Source organism: Colossoma macropomum, unplaced genomic scaffold, assembly GCF_904425465.1.
Source record: "Colossoma macropomum unplaced genomic scaffold, Colossoma_macropomum, whole genome shotgun sequence".
Classification (NCBI taxonomy): domain Eukaryota; kingdom Metazoa; phylum Chordata; class Actinopteri; order Characiformes; family Serrasalmidae; genus Colossoma; species Colossoma macropomum.
Window position 1 is genome coordinate 868564 of NW_023494794.1, and position 17434 is coordinate 885997.

Below are 17434 nucleotides of genomic sequence, written 5' to 3' on the forward strand. Positions count from 1 at the left end.
AAGCTTTAGGCTTTATTGAATAAAAAAGCGCAGCCAAACATAACAGATATGGCAGTGACATGATATAGTCTACTTATTTACATTTAGCTACCTCTTATTATCTCAGGCCAACAAACACACAGCCTGACTGGGGCCATCTTAAAATTCACAGGCATAGTTTAATAAAAAAATCGACATAAAGGTATTGTTTGCAGCTTTTAAGCTTTTTTTGTCAAAGGACAAACCACACTGACATTAGCTGGCTTAAGGCTAGGAAGATGGTTTAACCATGAAAATATTACAGCATTACAATTACACATTTTTAATAAATAACATCAACAATTAAATTAATATGAGAGCTATCAATCCTCTTTGAAAGAAGAGAAGCCACCAGGGGAACAGCAAAGCAGCCTCAGCAGCACAAAGATGAAATCAGTTTACAGACCCAGCCAAACCTTAACAGCTTCAGCTGTACTAACCTAAACCACAGAATGCTATTGATTCAATTTCACTACAACATGCTCTGCTTAGGTTTCAGCACTGCTCAGTGAGAGAACGAAAGGAGAAAAGGACAGAGAGACAACATCCGTTTCAGCTGCCATGGCTAATCCACCCAGGAGATGCAACCTAATGCAATCTTTCTGAGCCGTGAGAATCTTGCACGCTGTGGGAAAATTTACAGAATAACAGCACTGGTGGCATTTAAGAAGAGAGCCTATAAATACACGGCCATACCAGGGTACCACCGCCTTCAGGGCTGCAGCTAATCAAAGATGTTTTCAAATTAACGGTGATTAGGTGGCAAAGACTTAACCCATGGAAAGATGGTGGCACTTCACATTGCCTTCCAGGAAGATTTATTAAGAAAAAGCTGAACTTGAATGGCACGGGGAACACTGCTAAAGGAAAGGCAGAGTTGTCCAAACAGATTTAGATCTTTAATGCTGGTGAAGGACTAACTATGTTCTTAAAAAGAAGAGGTGCCAAAAAAGGGTCCTTATATAATGCCCAAAAGAACCACTTTTGGTTCCCTAAAGAACTAGATTTGTAAATGAGAGGTGAGTGTGACGAACCTTTTTACCGTGTAAAGAATCTCTGCATAACATAAAAGGTTCTAGGAAGGACCCTTAATTTGGTAAAGAACCTTTACATTAGGTTCTTCATACTCACAACACACTTCTTCACACATGGTTCTTTACAGAACCAACAGTGTTTTTTCTATGCCTTTGCTATAAGAACCCTTCGTAGCAGCTTTATTTGTAAGAGTATACGCTAAAATCTTTATATTTTTGTGCATGTAACTAGGGCTGGGTGTGGTTCATTTTCTTTCTGATGCTGATACCAATAACGGCACACTGACTCTGATATCGATTCCTGAGCAATACTTGTCTCAAAGTGGGTATATTTGCTGACCACACTGGACTGCAGACTAATGAAGAAGCACTGACCTTAACTTGCATGCAGAAAGTAATTCAGACAGCCAGGCAGAAGTCTATCTTCTGGAACAATCTTGCTTATTAGCTCCCTGACACTGATAAAGCTGACTGCTTAAGTATTGAAATATGGTCCTGAATGATAAGAAATTTGTCAAGATACTACAGCAGGATTTCCCAACCGCTGCGAACCCCTAGGCGTTCGAGGTGGCATTCTGGGGGTTCTATGACTGTGATGATGTCACTGTTGAATTAAATTTTCTTTCTTTAAAGTATTTCTTAAAAGTAGAAATTAAAAAGTGTATCACTTTCTGATCTCAAGTACAAAATGTGTACAAGTGTTAATAATTTATTCAACAATGATCCACAAAATCATTTCATTTGAAAATATTGTTTAAAATCAAACGTTAGCCTACTAAAATCTCACAAAGTACTTAGGGAAAATGATCCAGGTTGAAGGGATTCAGAAGCCCTGTTCCATAATACTGAAATAATTCTGTCTGTATCATAAAAAGTTTTGACTTCAAATACCCAAATGATTAAACAATCTTGATGAATTTGTACCTTTTCATATAAAAAAGTAAATGAACAGATTATTCAAAGCAGTAATAAGCAGCTTTAAAGTATTATCAATATCGTTAGTTGCAGCAATGAATTGTCTTCTTTATATATATTGTCTACTGCTAACTCAGCTTTCCTCCATGAAAGTATTTATAAATGGTTCGCTACCGTTTCATTCAAACCACATCACATTTTTTATTCAATGCCAAGGTAGAAGAAAGTTGGATAGCTCTTATATAATTTACTGAGTATTTATTAAGCTTTTCTGCGAGTTCATTGCTGTAAACTAATTGCTGTCCAACTTTCTTCTGTCATTCTCAATTATTTTAGGAAGTTTCATTTTTAAGAGGAGGAAAGCGTATTTTCAAAGCATTTTTTACCAATTATACAATGCAAAGGTCAAAGATCAGTGACATATAGTGAGGTCTATGACGGTGTATGACCACTTGAGTAAGTGCAAAAAGACACAGTGACCACAGCTAATAGCTGAAAGCTTAAACAAGCAAGACACTGCAGAGAGAACCAGAAGAACAGGACTATAGGAACAGTTTCATTCCAAAATGCTGTATATCCACTTGTAACAATCTCAGATTGTTAATGTTAAAGGAAAACAAATTTTATTTCTCTAAGAAAGGCTACTAATCATAATATATCACTGATATATCACCACTCTCAAAAATATATCACGAAAAAAAATTCACATTTTTGGAAATGGTCTATAATACGTTTTGCAATAAGGCCCTTCACATATATACACACACACAGGGACGACGTAAAGAAAGAAACACAGGTGCAGATAATCGGGGTAGAGGGCAGGGCGGAGCCGGAACAGAAAAGTTCCAGACAGACATGAAGGATCTGTCACAGCGGACTAGACACACATTCCGGACAACTTTAACCCCTTAAACTTTAGAAAACCACAATTTAATTCCACACTCTCATAACTAACATAACAGTTTCACGGAAGTTACTGAATAACAAGTCTTACACAGTGCTGAGCAACATATCTTCTTTACGGCTGTTGGTTCCACACAACAATATTTATTTACAGTTTCAGTGATACTGAAAGAAAAAGCCCAATTAACTGCATGTGTTATTTGCAAGTTGCTGCATAAAAAGACTAAACAGTAGTGGTTAACATTCACAATATTGTGTAAAGTCTCCTTTGGTATCATTTTAAGAGAACTAAACAAAACAGTCCATTCAAATCAAGCTCAAATCACAGGGTTTATTTTAGCATAGAGAGCCAGGAATCATTAACTTTATTAATACAAACTTAAATACTTAAATATTATCTGCTACAGCGATATATTTGGAAAATGACGTGACACTGAATAATGAGCAATGCCCAGCACAAATCTTTGGATGAATAACCTAAACCTAAGAATAATAGGAACAATATGTCTGCAGTTTAATCTCTTAGATCGTAGTCTTCTTTTTCATTCAATAATCACAAAATTTACTGTTTAGTGGCAACTTTCAAGTCCTTTCAAGTTTCTACCACAAAACTAAGTTAGTTAGTTAGTTAATATAGTTATGAGAGTGCGGAATTGACACGTAAGCCCACATGAGCTCTTAGGGCCAGTTTTTCCAGATAATCCTAGACTAAAAAAGAATTTCCAACGGCAATTTACCATTGGTACTTTAATTCAGGCCAGGACTAGACTAATCCATGTCTTAAGGTTTAAGGGGTTATACCAAACCTTGAGGAGGATAACATGGTTGCCGCAACACTTAGGTTTTTAAATTAAAATGATTTCTAAATTATTATGATGATTATTTTGTTCGACAACTGATCACAGTATCCATTTGAATACTTTCCAGCGGCCAAAATTTTAGAAAGTAGTTAAAAAACAACATGATAGTCCCATCATAAAAAAACTTACTCTGCGGTCACATAACATGAGCGAGTTCAAATAAAATTTCTAAACATTAAACCATGAGAGTTACTTTGTGTAACTTTTGCAGAAAGAAAATGCTTTTCCATGTTGTATGTCTTGACACGGAAACAAACAGAAAAAAAAGACAGAAACGCAGACTCAAAATTGACAATACAGAATAGAAATTAAATATAAATGTAAACGAAATGCATTAAAAAAAAACAAAAAAAAACAACTATAGACTTCTACAACTTAAGAGGATAACGGAGCCACTTCCACTGAAAAAAAATATCAGAATTCCTTTAACCATACAATAAAATAATGAAAGCTTATGGAGTTTCTACATTGTGACTGAAAGCACATGACAAATCAGCGAGGGTGGCTTCTGAGGACACAGAGTGAGCGCAGAAAAACACTGCAGCCTGACGGCATTTCCAAGCACTAAAGGGTCAGCTGTTGGGTCAGAGGTCAAGGGGTCTGGGTTTAGAAGAAAACAAGCCCTAGCCTGTGGCCAGAGCAAAAACATGTTGTCAGACAAGCTGGTCTAGTAGCTAGCCTGAAACTGACCAATGTATTAACAAACGTAAAGAAGAGTTCATTCAAATTTCCAACATGACTGCTAATCAATGAAAACTAATTAATTAGCACTATATAATTCAAATGAAACAGGCTTTTGGGTTAATTAGTCTGCAAGTCACTGATACAGTCTAGAAACGTTTCCCTTTTATACTAATCTCTGTCCATCTAAAGCTGAAAACTGCATTCAGATAAATACAATGGCGAGCACACTTGTCAGAGCTCTGCATGAAGGATGGCAGTTAGTACCTTCCATTTCTCTCGAGTTGACACGAGTTGACGTGTGCTCTACATTCGGATCATTAGGCTTGTTAGAGCCTTTGTTATGAGGCACATTAGTGCTCAGGCTAATCTGAATAAACTAATACAAACAGTAGCCTGCGGCCAAAAATTGCCACGTCACTTTAATCATTAAACACAAAGGAACGCAAATGAGAGAGCACGACTCTAAAGCTGCTGCTGGTGGGAAGGCGCATTATATAATGAATTAAATATAACGCATCAGAAAAATCAAGCAGCTTTAAATGTCCGATTATGGAAATGTGGGTAGGGTACATAAAAAAGGGGCAAAAGGCTGTTTTCCAAGACCAGTGCGGAAATTTGACTTTCATAACGCGATGCTCGGAAATCAAGTAAACATTGTACTGGATGACTAGACCATATTTACATATCTACATGACCAAATATGTCAGCGGTTTCTTAAATCCCCAGTCAGAAATTACTGGAACAAATCTATGGCTGTCTGGTCTGAGGAACAGCTCAGAGTTTAGAGGCAGAGAATGCATTAAACATACTGTACATACTGTAGTATTTAAAGCCAGAGTTCAGAAAAAATATTTACACAAATTTGCTTTTGAAGTTTTTTACTTGAGATACGAAACAAATGTAGCTCAGTAATAAATATAGAACTAATAAGTGAAGCTTACAGCCACCAGCAGTGTACGAACTGAATATATAAATCATTACACTACTGCCTCAAATTAGATCAAACTGTTAAGTAATCTCAAATTATTTAATCAACTCAACTGAGTCATTAGACTTGCTTTGCTGACACTCTGACATACTGTTACTTCTAAAAACGGATACAGTACGTCAAGTTCAGCAGAAGCAACTACCTTGAAGCCTGAATTTTGTCCTTACTTTCTTTTTTCAGCAAACTTTGGAAACTTGGCTGATGAACTGCATTTGGGGTAAGAGGGGGATTGTATAAATGTGACATTTTGCTGTGAGTGAGTGAGGTCTAAGATCATTAATGACGCTTGAAGGCCCTTACAGGGGCTTGCAGTAGCAAGTCTTAGCACTGGCTCCCAAATGTTAAGTCGTAAGTTATATATTATTTGTAGCTGAATCTTAAAATGAAACATAAGGTAAAGCTTAAACTGTAAACATATCAAGCCCTTTACACTCCACAGAATGAGTCAATACTATTAAAGACAGAAACATTAAAACTGCTTGATCATAAAATTCAGATGTTGTAATATTCTCAACATATCACAGTATCAGATGATATTTAACTTAGCATTAATAAGGTTAACAGTACTATTCTTTCGGAATACTGCTACTCTATGCTAACGTAGCGTCTTATAAACTGAACACACCTTGTTTTGATCTGCCTGTCTTTAGGTATACACCGATAAGAGAACTGTGGTCCCACTACTACATGAGACTACCACCTATCCGGATTAGCATTACAGCCAAATATAACTTATTTCTATTGGGTCAGAAGTACAGTAAATTGAATCAAAAACAGAATTTTAGCTCTGTAGCCCAGCGCCATGTCTGCTTTTCTGCTCTCCATAATCAATCATCAGCTGGAAATATTGGTCAAACTAAACATCTGCCTGCTACAACTTTTAAGCACTTAACTCACAGAGACTGACATGACTCCAATATTGTTGCGCAACCCTAAGTTTGTTGTTTTCCTTTCCTAAAATTACAAGTTTTAATGAACAGGTCCTGAATACCATGAGTAATATGCACAAAATAGAGTAAAAAAGCAAAAAATAAAACAAAAATAACAAAATCTCTATTTTAATGGACATTATATGATAGATTTAACAGTCATCACCACATATACTGCTAAAAAAATATCACAAAAACTGAAAAACAATACCAAGATATGTCATGCAAAGACGACCCGGTCCTATTCTGGTATTTTAACTGCTTATCGCTTCAAGGGTGGACTGGTGTGATGATAAAATCAATGGCAAATTCCAGGAGAGCGAGAGCGAGAGCGAGAGAGAGAGAGAGAGAGAGAGAGAGAGAGAGATAGATAGATAGATAGAGAGAGAGAGAGAGAGAGAGAGAGAGAGAGATCAGCTGTTTGTGCTGGTATCAGTGTTTCTCAGTTGCAGCTGAGCACGAGCACCTACATATTGCCAAATGGAATCAATGTTTCTGCCATGCTTCGATTCCACAGGCCCCATTATATTTCCCTCGAACCAAGTGAACCAACTGCATCGGACCAAATTGACAAGCCATCTATTCAATGTTCAGCTGAACAAGCCTTTAATACTAGTTAGCAAAGGGCTAAAGGTTAAATGGGTATCATACTGCTAACAAAAGCAACTCCAGGCAAGAACTTCCATTAAGTATTAGCAACACGTTTTTTTTCAAACAAAATGACTATATAGAGAGTTTATCTGCTAACAAATGGCTCCAAGTTCATCAAGAGTAATGAAGCATGAGCAAACTGTCTGTAAAGGGTAGATAAGATGGAGGGCTGTCACAATTACTTGATTAATTGTGATTTAAAAAGCGATCAATTAAATGTTTCTTTCTTAATCTGACTTTTTCCTTAATGTATCCTTTTCCAATAAGGTATTCTGGAATGATTCAACAGCTGTGCATGGTTTGTTACAGTTCAGTTAAATCTATTTTTACTGTTTGTTCTTAAAAACCAAAATTACTTGATTATTAAAATAATGAACAGATTACCTGATTAATAATATAATTGATAGTGACAGGCCTAATGAGAACAATCGTACGACGTGACGTACATCAGCAACAACCAACAGCTGGTGATGCCGAGGACGTATGTGATGTGACATGAGCTTCAGTATCTGAGGCCACAGCTTGGAGAGCTCTTTCAACAGTGACTGCAGCAGAGAGCACTTAAAGTCAGCTAATTGCAGATTTATGGTAAACACGGCAAAGGCATAATCCTCGCTTCTAAGAACCACTGCCAGCAAGGAAAACATCAGATGGCTGTTGTATAGAGGAGTGAAAATGAGCATGACAGGTTTTCCTGGCACCGCCTGCCCAAAAGTGTGTGCCACGCTCTCGAGGGAAGGAATGACTGGACAACATAGCATAATGTGTCGCCATCATGTTAAAATGTCACCAATTTTCTTTTTTTTCTTTTCTACAAATGGACTAATATGAATGATCCAAAAAATTACTTTAAATAAAATATGGGTACATTAACACGCATCAATGTTTTCATTCTCTTGTAAAGTCATCATTTTGAGATGCTGGAGATTCTGTTTCAACAGCAAAAAATAAATATCACAATATTTTGGAAGATGGTTTTGTCATCGGTCATGTGGCAATTACATTTTACACCAAATGATATATAGTACTATTCAAAGGTTTAGACACTCAGAGAACAGTTCCTCTTTATTTTTACTAATTTTAAAATAACAGTGAAGGCATCAAAAGTTAAAATAACAGATAAGGAAGAGGATAAGACAATTAGGACTGCACCGATGTGGAAATCGTGGACCGATGCCAATATCCGATATATTAGGTGTCAATACCAATACATAAACATCTCTAAAATATAGGGTGCCAGATCCACCTTGGTTAGCATTACAGATAAACGCAACATTTATTTGTAATTGGTTACAAATTTAGTAAAATAAATACAGAAATTTAAGTGCAGTGACGCTTAAATATTCTGCTGATCTGGAGTAATATAAATAAGTACATACATGAAACATTGGTTTGAAATCTAAACGTCTCTCAGATGCTGCAAATTTTTTAATTTATTTACTTTTTAATCATTCAATCTCACTGCGCAACCTTTTGTAGATACTAATTTTAAGAGCCTAAAAATTCCAATATCCGATAACATTGGCAGATATAATTTTAGCTTTTTTTATTTTACGTTTAAATTTTATACTTCAATAGTTTTATAGAAAAATGTTGCTTTACAAACTAAACAGCAGTCCAAAATAAACAGTGGCAACTCACAATCTTAAAATCTACAAAAATCGCAGCACTATGACAGTGTTTCATGTTCAGATTTACCACTGTAACCTGTGTTGCTGTGATTACAGTTAAACAAGGCGCGGCTCACACTGGGTTCTGAAGTAGCGCGACCATCTAAGATTTTGCCCTATTGTTGGAAGCTCCTGAGTTGAAATCTCAATGCAGCAAGTAAAAAAAATTGGATCTGTACTATATAAAGCCTCAGGTCGTCAATATTATCAGCGAACCGACAAATCGGTCTGGCTCTACTACAGAACGAATGTGATCAGACATTCAAGAAAGTCTATTTGGACCCTCCACACCTCATAACACAGCTGTGACAGACACAAATGAACCTTCATTGAAGTACATATAGTAAATAGATTGATCTAACGATTGTTATTTTTCCAAATCTAACCTCTGTTCAACTGCATGTTAGGGGAATGTTTCAAAAAAGGTATTTTTAGCCAAATTCATACATAAGCATCAACTTTACTATTTTCTGTTCTTTCTGGTGTTCACTCCAGAAATGGGCTGAGCTGCAAGAAGTGCTTTAACTGATTGCTTACAAAAAAATAATCATGGGGAGTGACCAGGGCCCAGCAGTATTTTTAGCAGCTTGATTACAAAAAGATAAAAAAATGGGCGCAACAACAATGCTCTCATGTCTCAGATGCCAAAAATACCAGACAATTCCTGTGGGATGATACAAGCGCAGGCTTTTTCACAGCCAGGCTCAATAGCCCTGCCATTGGAGGCCCAAGAAGATAAATCGATCTGAGCATGCATACCTCTCCAGGAGCGCAGATAGGGTGCTAATGTGACCTGCAAGAAATTAATTAGTGGACGGAAAATAACTGATGACCTGATAAAGTGATCACTAGAGCTGTACAGCATATTGTCTGTCAGTTGTTACCGTAACGCTGGCCTTGGTAATACTGATATCACAGAAAGCTCCCAGATGTTGCCCTTCAAAAAAATTGCATTTTTTTGTAGTCAGTAAAAGTCCTGAATCTCACAAGCTTCCAAACAAGTTTTCTGTGAGTTTTGAGTAATCAGAGCATTCAAAACATCCAACAAAAATAACTTTAATTAAAAGCCACACCAATCAGAAATGGCACAATACCAATTCTGAACATTGAATATTGTCTAATAAAGATACGTGGCAAATATTTTTCTTTAAAATCTACTAACCTCTAAAATAACCTCATTTTAAATGAAGCACTTCATCTAAGATGACAGTCTTAAAAGTTGTTAACAATGGTCACCACACAATAGTGGACCGAAGTGCACCTCCACCAGAAGGCTGTTCCTGATTGGTCTGAAGGTCAGCCTTGACTGGTCCAAGAGTAGTTTATGATTAGAAATCCCAAAACTTGCAGCTAGGGGTGGGCAATACGACAATTTTTCTTGGATATCGTCAGTACTTTAAAAACACTGACCAACTAACCATCACAGAGAGAGCATAATTAGTCATGTTTTATTTAGTGCACTGTAGTATGTGGAACACTGAATGAAATCATTGTACTCATAGTTTTTGACCGTCTTTTTAATGTGGCACTACTGTTTTTTTCAGTATATGCTGGGCATCGTAAAAAAAGTAATGAAGTATTGTGATACTGTAGTTTTGCCACATTGCCCACCCCTGTGTACCATAAAACCCAGCAAAAAGTGTTTCACCACTGTGGGACAGAAATTCCAGGTCTAGATCAAACTACGCTTAAAGTTAGCTGGCTAAGCAAGAAATCCTGCTTTGTGAAACACTCTTACCTTACAGCAGGGGTGCTCAATCCTGGAAAGTCCTGGAAATCTACCACCCTGAGGAGTTCAGATCCAGCACATCTGACTCTAATACTCAGACTCCCCTGAAGGCCTTCATTACCTGGATCTGGTGTGTTAAATTAGGGTTGGCTGTAAACTCTGTAGGGTGGTAGATCTCCAGGATCAGGACTGGGCACCCCTGCCCTACAGAAAGCCAGGACCAGGACTGGGCACCCCGGCCCTACAGGAAGAAATACATAGCAAACAACACTGATCGAGCACTCTCTGCTGGTATCACCCCAATACCGATGCTCCATCTCCAGGGCCAGTCGTTAAGTATATTAAATCAAGCATTCAGCAATGTGTGAAAGACGCATCACAAATGCAATAAGGGGCAATATGATTACAGTATGGTATTTTGTCCAAGTTTGGCCCTGGTGATCACAAACTCATCCGTTTGCGAGTCTGGCAGAAATCGGACACTGGAAACTGAACACTGAAAGGGAAAGTGACCTGCCATCTCTCAGCAAACATCTCAGCTATCAGGCAGTTTCCTGCAGGTTTCTCTGCTGCCTATCTGCTCTAGTTTATCAATTCCATTAGTGCCCGCATGCCCTCCCTCTCCACTGGAGCTCCAGTGGAGGTCGGCTTGCGCACTTTGTTAGGGGAACAAAAACAAAAGCCCGGGCTCAGCAGTTGCCTTTGTCGCCAATCACTTAGAGAGTGTGCTGCTATTTCAATGGTCCCCTGCAGCTGGGGGCCTTTTCAGGTGTGGGAACAGACCACTCATGCTGTTATTACCAGCTTTTACTGGAGAGTTAGGTTTGGGCATTTCAAGCAAAACAGTTATTCGAATTTTCAAGCCAGTATTTGAAAAATATTTAAACAAACCCTGATCTCCCTTCGCGCATCTGGTGCTTTTTTGTTCATTTACTGTTGACAATGGCAAAGTAGAAACACTAAAGTCATAATATTTAACATGCATGACTTTCATTTAACATGCCATGTCACAACAGCCTGCAGCTTTACTTATTTAGGCTAGTAACATTTTAATAAAGCTAAGTTCACAATAAACCCCACCTGCAGGCCTGCAATTTCATGTATCTATTAACATGTCACAAACAAAACCCAGAGCACAGCCAGTTTAGAAAGTTAGAGTCCTGCTGCAGAGAACAGCTGAACCCAATAAATTACTTAATGTATACTCTCTTACTTAATACTTTCAATTAAACAATGCAAAACAACATTTTAGTTTACATGAGCAAAAGTAATATTTTACTTTAATTAAAATCCTCAAAAACATTTCAAATCAAATCCTGCGCTGTTCCATTTTTACAGCATATCCAGCACAGAGAAAAGCCTAATTTGCTATTGATTTTTAAACTTTTGTAATAAATAAATTCTTTTCACTAAATGTATCTGTTGTAAACTGTCATCTATAATATTATAAACAAAAAAAAAAAATAAATATTTAATCAAATGTATGCTGTGTATGACAGTGCCTTGCTGTCATGCCACCAAACATTCTACTTGAACCATTGTAAATAATTTATTGCAATTTTGAAGTCACCCCATTAACTCATCCTTAAATACATAATGTATGTGAGTCTTTAATCAGATTCAGAATATTAAGTGTGGCATGTTCCAAATCAGAATCTCTTACTAACATAGAAATTTCCTCATTTTTGAAGACGAGATGAGTAGTGTTACTCATCAGCTTCTCTTTATTTCTACATTTTTATAATTAGCACTGGTTCTAACCTTTTACTGAATTCACATCAAGTGTGCAAATCATGTGCTTCCACAACAGTCTTGGGAATCTGAAGTTTTTTTTATCCCCCCCTGCCTCAGAGAAGGATTCTGAGCCAGCATAACCGGCATGCCCACGGTTATTCACATAATTACAGCTAATTATAGTGCACTGCAGTTTACAGTGATGCCTCAGATGATCACTAAACACAATGAACCAAAGCAGATGATGTTTATATTCTCAGCACTTGTTTTATGCATGTTAGGTCTTGACATTTGGTTTAAAAATGTCTACTTATTTAAAAAGTTAAAAAGTTAAAGAACTTGAACAGAGGTGAGCATCAATGGTTCAGAGCAGCTCACTGTGCTTCACCTCGGTCGTGATCAGACGTGCTATTAGTCAATCTTAATGAATATTGTTCATATTTAGGGCCGCACAGTGTTTGAATATGAGGATCTGGGGCACCAAAACTGTCAAATGGACAAAAATACATGATAAATAGCATTAGCAGCTATCTTGTTTTAAGCCAGTACATCACTTCATAATCACAGTTTTGTAATCTTGCCAAAGGGAAATATGAAGTCTCTGACCATTTCTTTGTCACAGCGCCACCATGGTACAATCATAGCTGTACCCACATGGATGACGTGCCGTGCCCGGCCGCTTTGGCAGTTTGGTAACGGTCTGCTGCAGCAGGATGTTGTGCAGAAGGCGGAGCTGGGCGGGGCCGCCTTTATCTCGCTCTCAGGGGCAGATGTAGCCAGCTGTGCTGTACGGCGATAGCCATCAGGGGCGCGCCTCCTGTTGAGACTCGCTCCAATGAGCTGGAGAGAGATGGAGGGAAAGGAAGGGCAAGAGAGAGAAGACGAAGGAAGAAGGACAGAGGGAGGAGCGGAGGCATGTGGGACGCAGGAACAAAGCTCTGCAGGTCCAGGTGCACTTCCTCCGTCGACACACAGGCTCTGATGGCAGCTCTCAGTGGGACTATTGTAGGTTCTGTCAGTTTACAAAACCTACTCAGCTGAATAAACTGGCCTAATAATTCACTCAAAGCGAGAGACTTGAGACAAATCATGCACCCCTGGGGACAAGTAACTTCACTTACTACTTAAAGTTGCTACTAACTTAAAGGCCCACTACTTCAGTCAACCAGTTACAAATCAAGAGTCAGGATACTGTAATGTAATTAATGCACTATGCAAAGATTATTTACAAAAACAACACTATCCAAATCTTGCCAACCGCATTGGTTGTCGATAACCATCCGCTGTTGGTGAAGTGGAAGCATGAGCTTGTGGTTTTCTTGGATCAATTTTTTTAACCCAACCATATCAGTGTTATTTGGCTTAGTCTGTAGGTCACACCTTATGGCAACATTACTGTACCTGTAATAATAGCTTCAAAATTATTTTAATGATACAGTGACTAATAATAGGGACGACAGCGTCTCGGTCATTGCCACTCTGGGCCTGAACGGTGCTATATAACTTGGAGGAGCAGTCTCAAAACCTCTATGTGAAACGCGTAACGTTTACAGCTCCACATCACATACCAACAGCTATGCATCTTCAGATAGCTATAAGAAGAAGCAAGCTCAGTACGACCAGCATGGCAGTATGCCAGCATGGCATCATGGCAGAGGCTGCGAAGAGTCCGAAAAAGTAGTTGTCAGAGAAAGCCAAGAAGAAAAAGAGAGAGTGACTGGGTAAGAAACCAGACAAGAACAAATCTTGGACTGGCTCTACCTTTCTGGTGTTGTGCTGAATTCCGACTACCCGGCAGTGTCCAACTCCCCTACGCGTGCAAACACACCAAGCAGGCATATGGACGCTAAAGATTACACTTGCAATTTTGGTTATTTACACACAGAAACACAGAAATCGTGAGTGCAATCTGTAGCGTCCATATGCCTGCGTGATGCGCGTGCAAGCAAAGACGAGTCAGATTCTATATACTTCAGCTTGTCAATCCTTTAGCACGTGTCCAGCTGTTCATGAGGGGGATTCACAGTGCGATTTGTATTTATGAAATGGTGTTAGAGTAAAATACACTGCAACAGCAGGGGGCCCCAAGAGCAAAAAAGGACCTATTCTCACATTATGCTGCTTTAAGAAGTCAGAGTTGTGTCAAGATTGTCATTTCCAGACAGCAGTCAAGAAAGCATTATAAGAAGCTCTCCATCGCCTCATGTCTTTGAGTAAAAAAAGATTGCTAGCTAATCAGGACCACTGACCATGTGTACTCTCTGTGTGCATGCAAAATTAGTACAAAAGACTTCTTTGAAAATGTACAGATGATTAATCATGAGTGTTTGTGCACCAAAGTAGTAAATCTTATAATTATTATAATTCTCAGAATAAACCACTAAAATATGTCTCTAGCCAAGATTTTCTTACAAAGAAGAATGTTGGCCAATGCCAATATTCAACATTTTCGTGTAGATATCCAATATACAACACATAAATCCACATATGTAGATATGCCAATACTGATGCGGATAGACAAACAATTATAAAATGCAGAAATCGGGAGTACATGTACATGGATTAGTGGTGCAGAAAAATATAGCAAGTGCAGTACAAGGAATAAAATACAGATATTTTAGCACAGTAACCCACTGTTGCCTAAACATTCTGCTCTTCCAGAGTACAGTAAATACACATCATCAAATATCAGTTTGAAACACTGGTCAAATCTAAGAATGTGTCTGATGCCTTTTTTTTTTTATTAAATCTGCCAGTACTGATAAAATTCTCATATCACTGTACATCAAAATTTAGCAATAGAAAGTCTGCTAGATTAAACTACATACATATATGCTTTAAGTGCATTAGATATCACTTTATCTCTATGGACAAGTCTTTAAAAGACAGTTTATCCTTCTCATGAATCAAATCACGGTATTTACCATCTTCTACATCTTTTCTTTTTGATATATACAACCAATCAGACCCGTCTGCACACTTTCACAGACAGACCATGGTAATTCCAGATGTCACAGCACAGCACGTGAAGGCTAGATCCATTATTTTTTTCATTATGCACTGTTTACTGTTTATTCATTTAATTGCTACCCTGCCCTACACTAACATGCATAACTACCTTGCCAACAAATTCCATCAAATCAGATGTCTGGCCATGGAGTATTCCCACTGAACAGAGCTCACATGGCACAATACACTTGAATCAGTAAATCAGAAAACTATGTCTTGGCTACAGAGTCCAGTTCAGAAGTCATACTATCTCTTTTCCATATATAGATTGGCTTTAGCCTCATAATACACAAAGCAGACCCTTGCCAATCCTAAAACCCCTGTCTCTGAGGCTGCCAGTTCCGATGCAAAAGGCAAGTTGAGAGCGATTTTTTTTTCAAATGAATTTTCCACATTCTCCATATTCCTACAGCTTTACAGACTATAACATTCTGGAGACAGTGAGTCACTGCAGCCTAATGCAGAGAGAAACGCTTTGATTTATTTTCTGTTAAATAAGACTGAAGGCAATGAAGCTTTAAATATACTGCTGGGCCTTAGAGAGAATGACATATCTTGCCATAAGGCATGATAAAAGCTTTACCACAGATACTCAGAAACGTGGAAAACAAACACTCAAATTTAATTTGACAAGCTCTTAAGGGGGCTGTGCAATATGCCAATATGTTATTAAACACTTTTTCTCACAGTTACTATACACTAGTTGTTGTGTATAGGCTTTCTACAATCGTCTATTCATGCGCCACAAAAAACACACTTTCATAGCAAGTGTTACCAAGTTAAACAAACTTTAAAAAATGCTGATAAGCACCCCATCCAACCTAAAGAGGAACTTAAGAGCACAACTTAGTTTTAGTCAAATTATGGAAATTTAGTGTGTTAAAGTGTTGTCAATGTAAAAATTATATTTATTTTGTACGTGTGTAAATGGTTACACTGATGGATATGAAATTTTTTCAAAAAACTTTAGTAACTTAAACAAAACTTTTTTTTTTTTTTCTAACATTTGTTATTGTTTCAAATCTGACTAGTTTCAGAGATAAGATCCAGTACTGGCCATCAGTCTCAGGCTGATATCACTAGAAAAAGCTGGACTGGATACCGGAACTACAACATAATTCAGTTCAATAGTTAGTTAAACTGGAAACTAAGCTGTAAGTAGCAGCTTAAAAACAGGATTTTTTCCATTATTCTGTAAAACTTTCCAAACCTGCTAACTGTAGCTACGAAAGAACCCATTTGTGGGCAGCTCCTGGGTTGGTCAGTTGCAGAAAGCCTGTAAGCAACAACCAGCGTATATAAACTGCATAGAAACATGCAGCTGATTGTATGTCAGCTCATTATGCCATATGCCTTATTATATTAACTTATTTTTACCAACTGCACGATTTTCCTCTCCGGCTCAGTTTATTTTTGTAAAGAGTACATTGAAAACTTATGGTCCTCATCATCTTTTATATCCTTTTCAAACCTCAAACAACTAAATAACAAGATAACTATTGTGTATCTTCAAGTAAGCAAAAGGTTTCTCTATAGGAAAGAGTGTGTCAAACAGACATGAGCCAACCCACGCACTGGTTACAAGTTCCCTCTTCGTGCTGATCCGAGACCTGCTAGGCCAACCGAACTCCTGACCGCAGCCATTACAAAAGAAACCACAAAGCTGACCTCAGACCAGCTGCGAAGAGCAGCTTCCACCAACACTTTCCACCAGTCCTTGCATGACGCAGTAAGAGCAGGGTTCCGTGCCAGAGTCGGCGGTCAGGCCTGTGCTAAGGTCAGCTCGGAGGAAGTCCTTTTCTTCCCTCGCCAGGCGCTGCCAAGGCGAGGATGGGAAAGCTGCCTCCACATTACTGGCAGTTTCCATGGTGACGCAGCTGGAAGAGTCCAAGGGCCCTCGTCACGTGTGTACAGCACGAGGTGCTGCTCCAGCTCCAGAGACTCCGGGCTGCAGACAGCCTCCAAAAGCCATTTCCTCCTTCTTGTGAGAGGGCTGTCTCTCACCACTTCTCTGACACTTAGTGTGGGAACTGTGAGCAGCAGAGCAGAGCCCCATGTATGCTAATCAAGATATTAACCTAAAGTAGTATCCCCAGGTTAAGGTGTAAGGTACTTATTAAACTGACTTAATAGCAGTGAGACTCAATTCAGTGTGTATGAATGAGTAATTCCTTTCATCTGGTTTGAAAGAGGTCCTGTAATAAGTACTGAAGTCTAGACATCACGGTCCATAAACAGGTGCACACACTTCAGTTTCAATATGAAAATAAATGTAATTAGTTACGTCCAACAAGGCCTGGCAACATTACT

At 38.3% G+C, this 17434-nt stretch overlaps 1 protein-coding gene across 2 annotated transcripts in view; it reads right to left on the minus strand.

Moving 5' to 3' along the window:
* Window positions 1–17434, minus strand: part of arhgef12b (Rho guanine nucleotide exchange factor (GEF) 12b) — an 85474-nt gene that overhangs the window by 56317 nt on the left and 11723 nt on the right. The gene's annotated exons all lie outside the window — the stretch shown is intronic.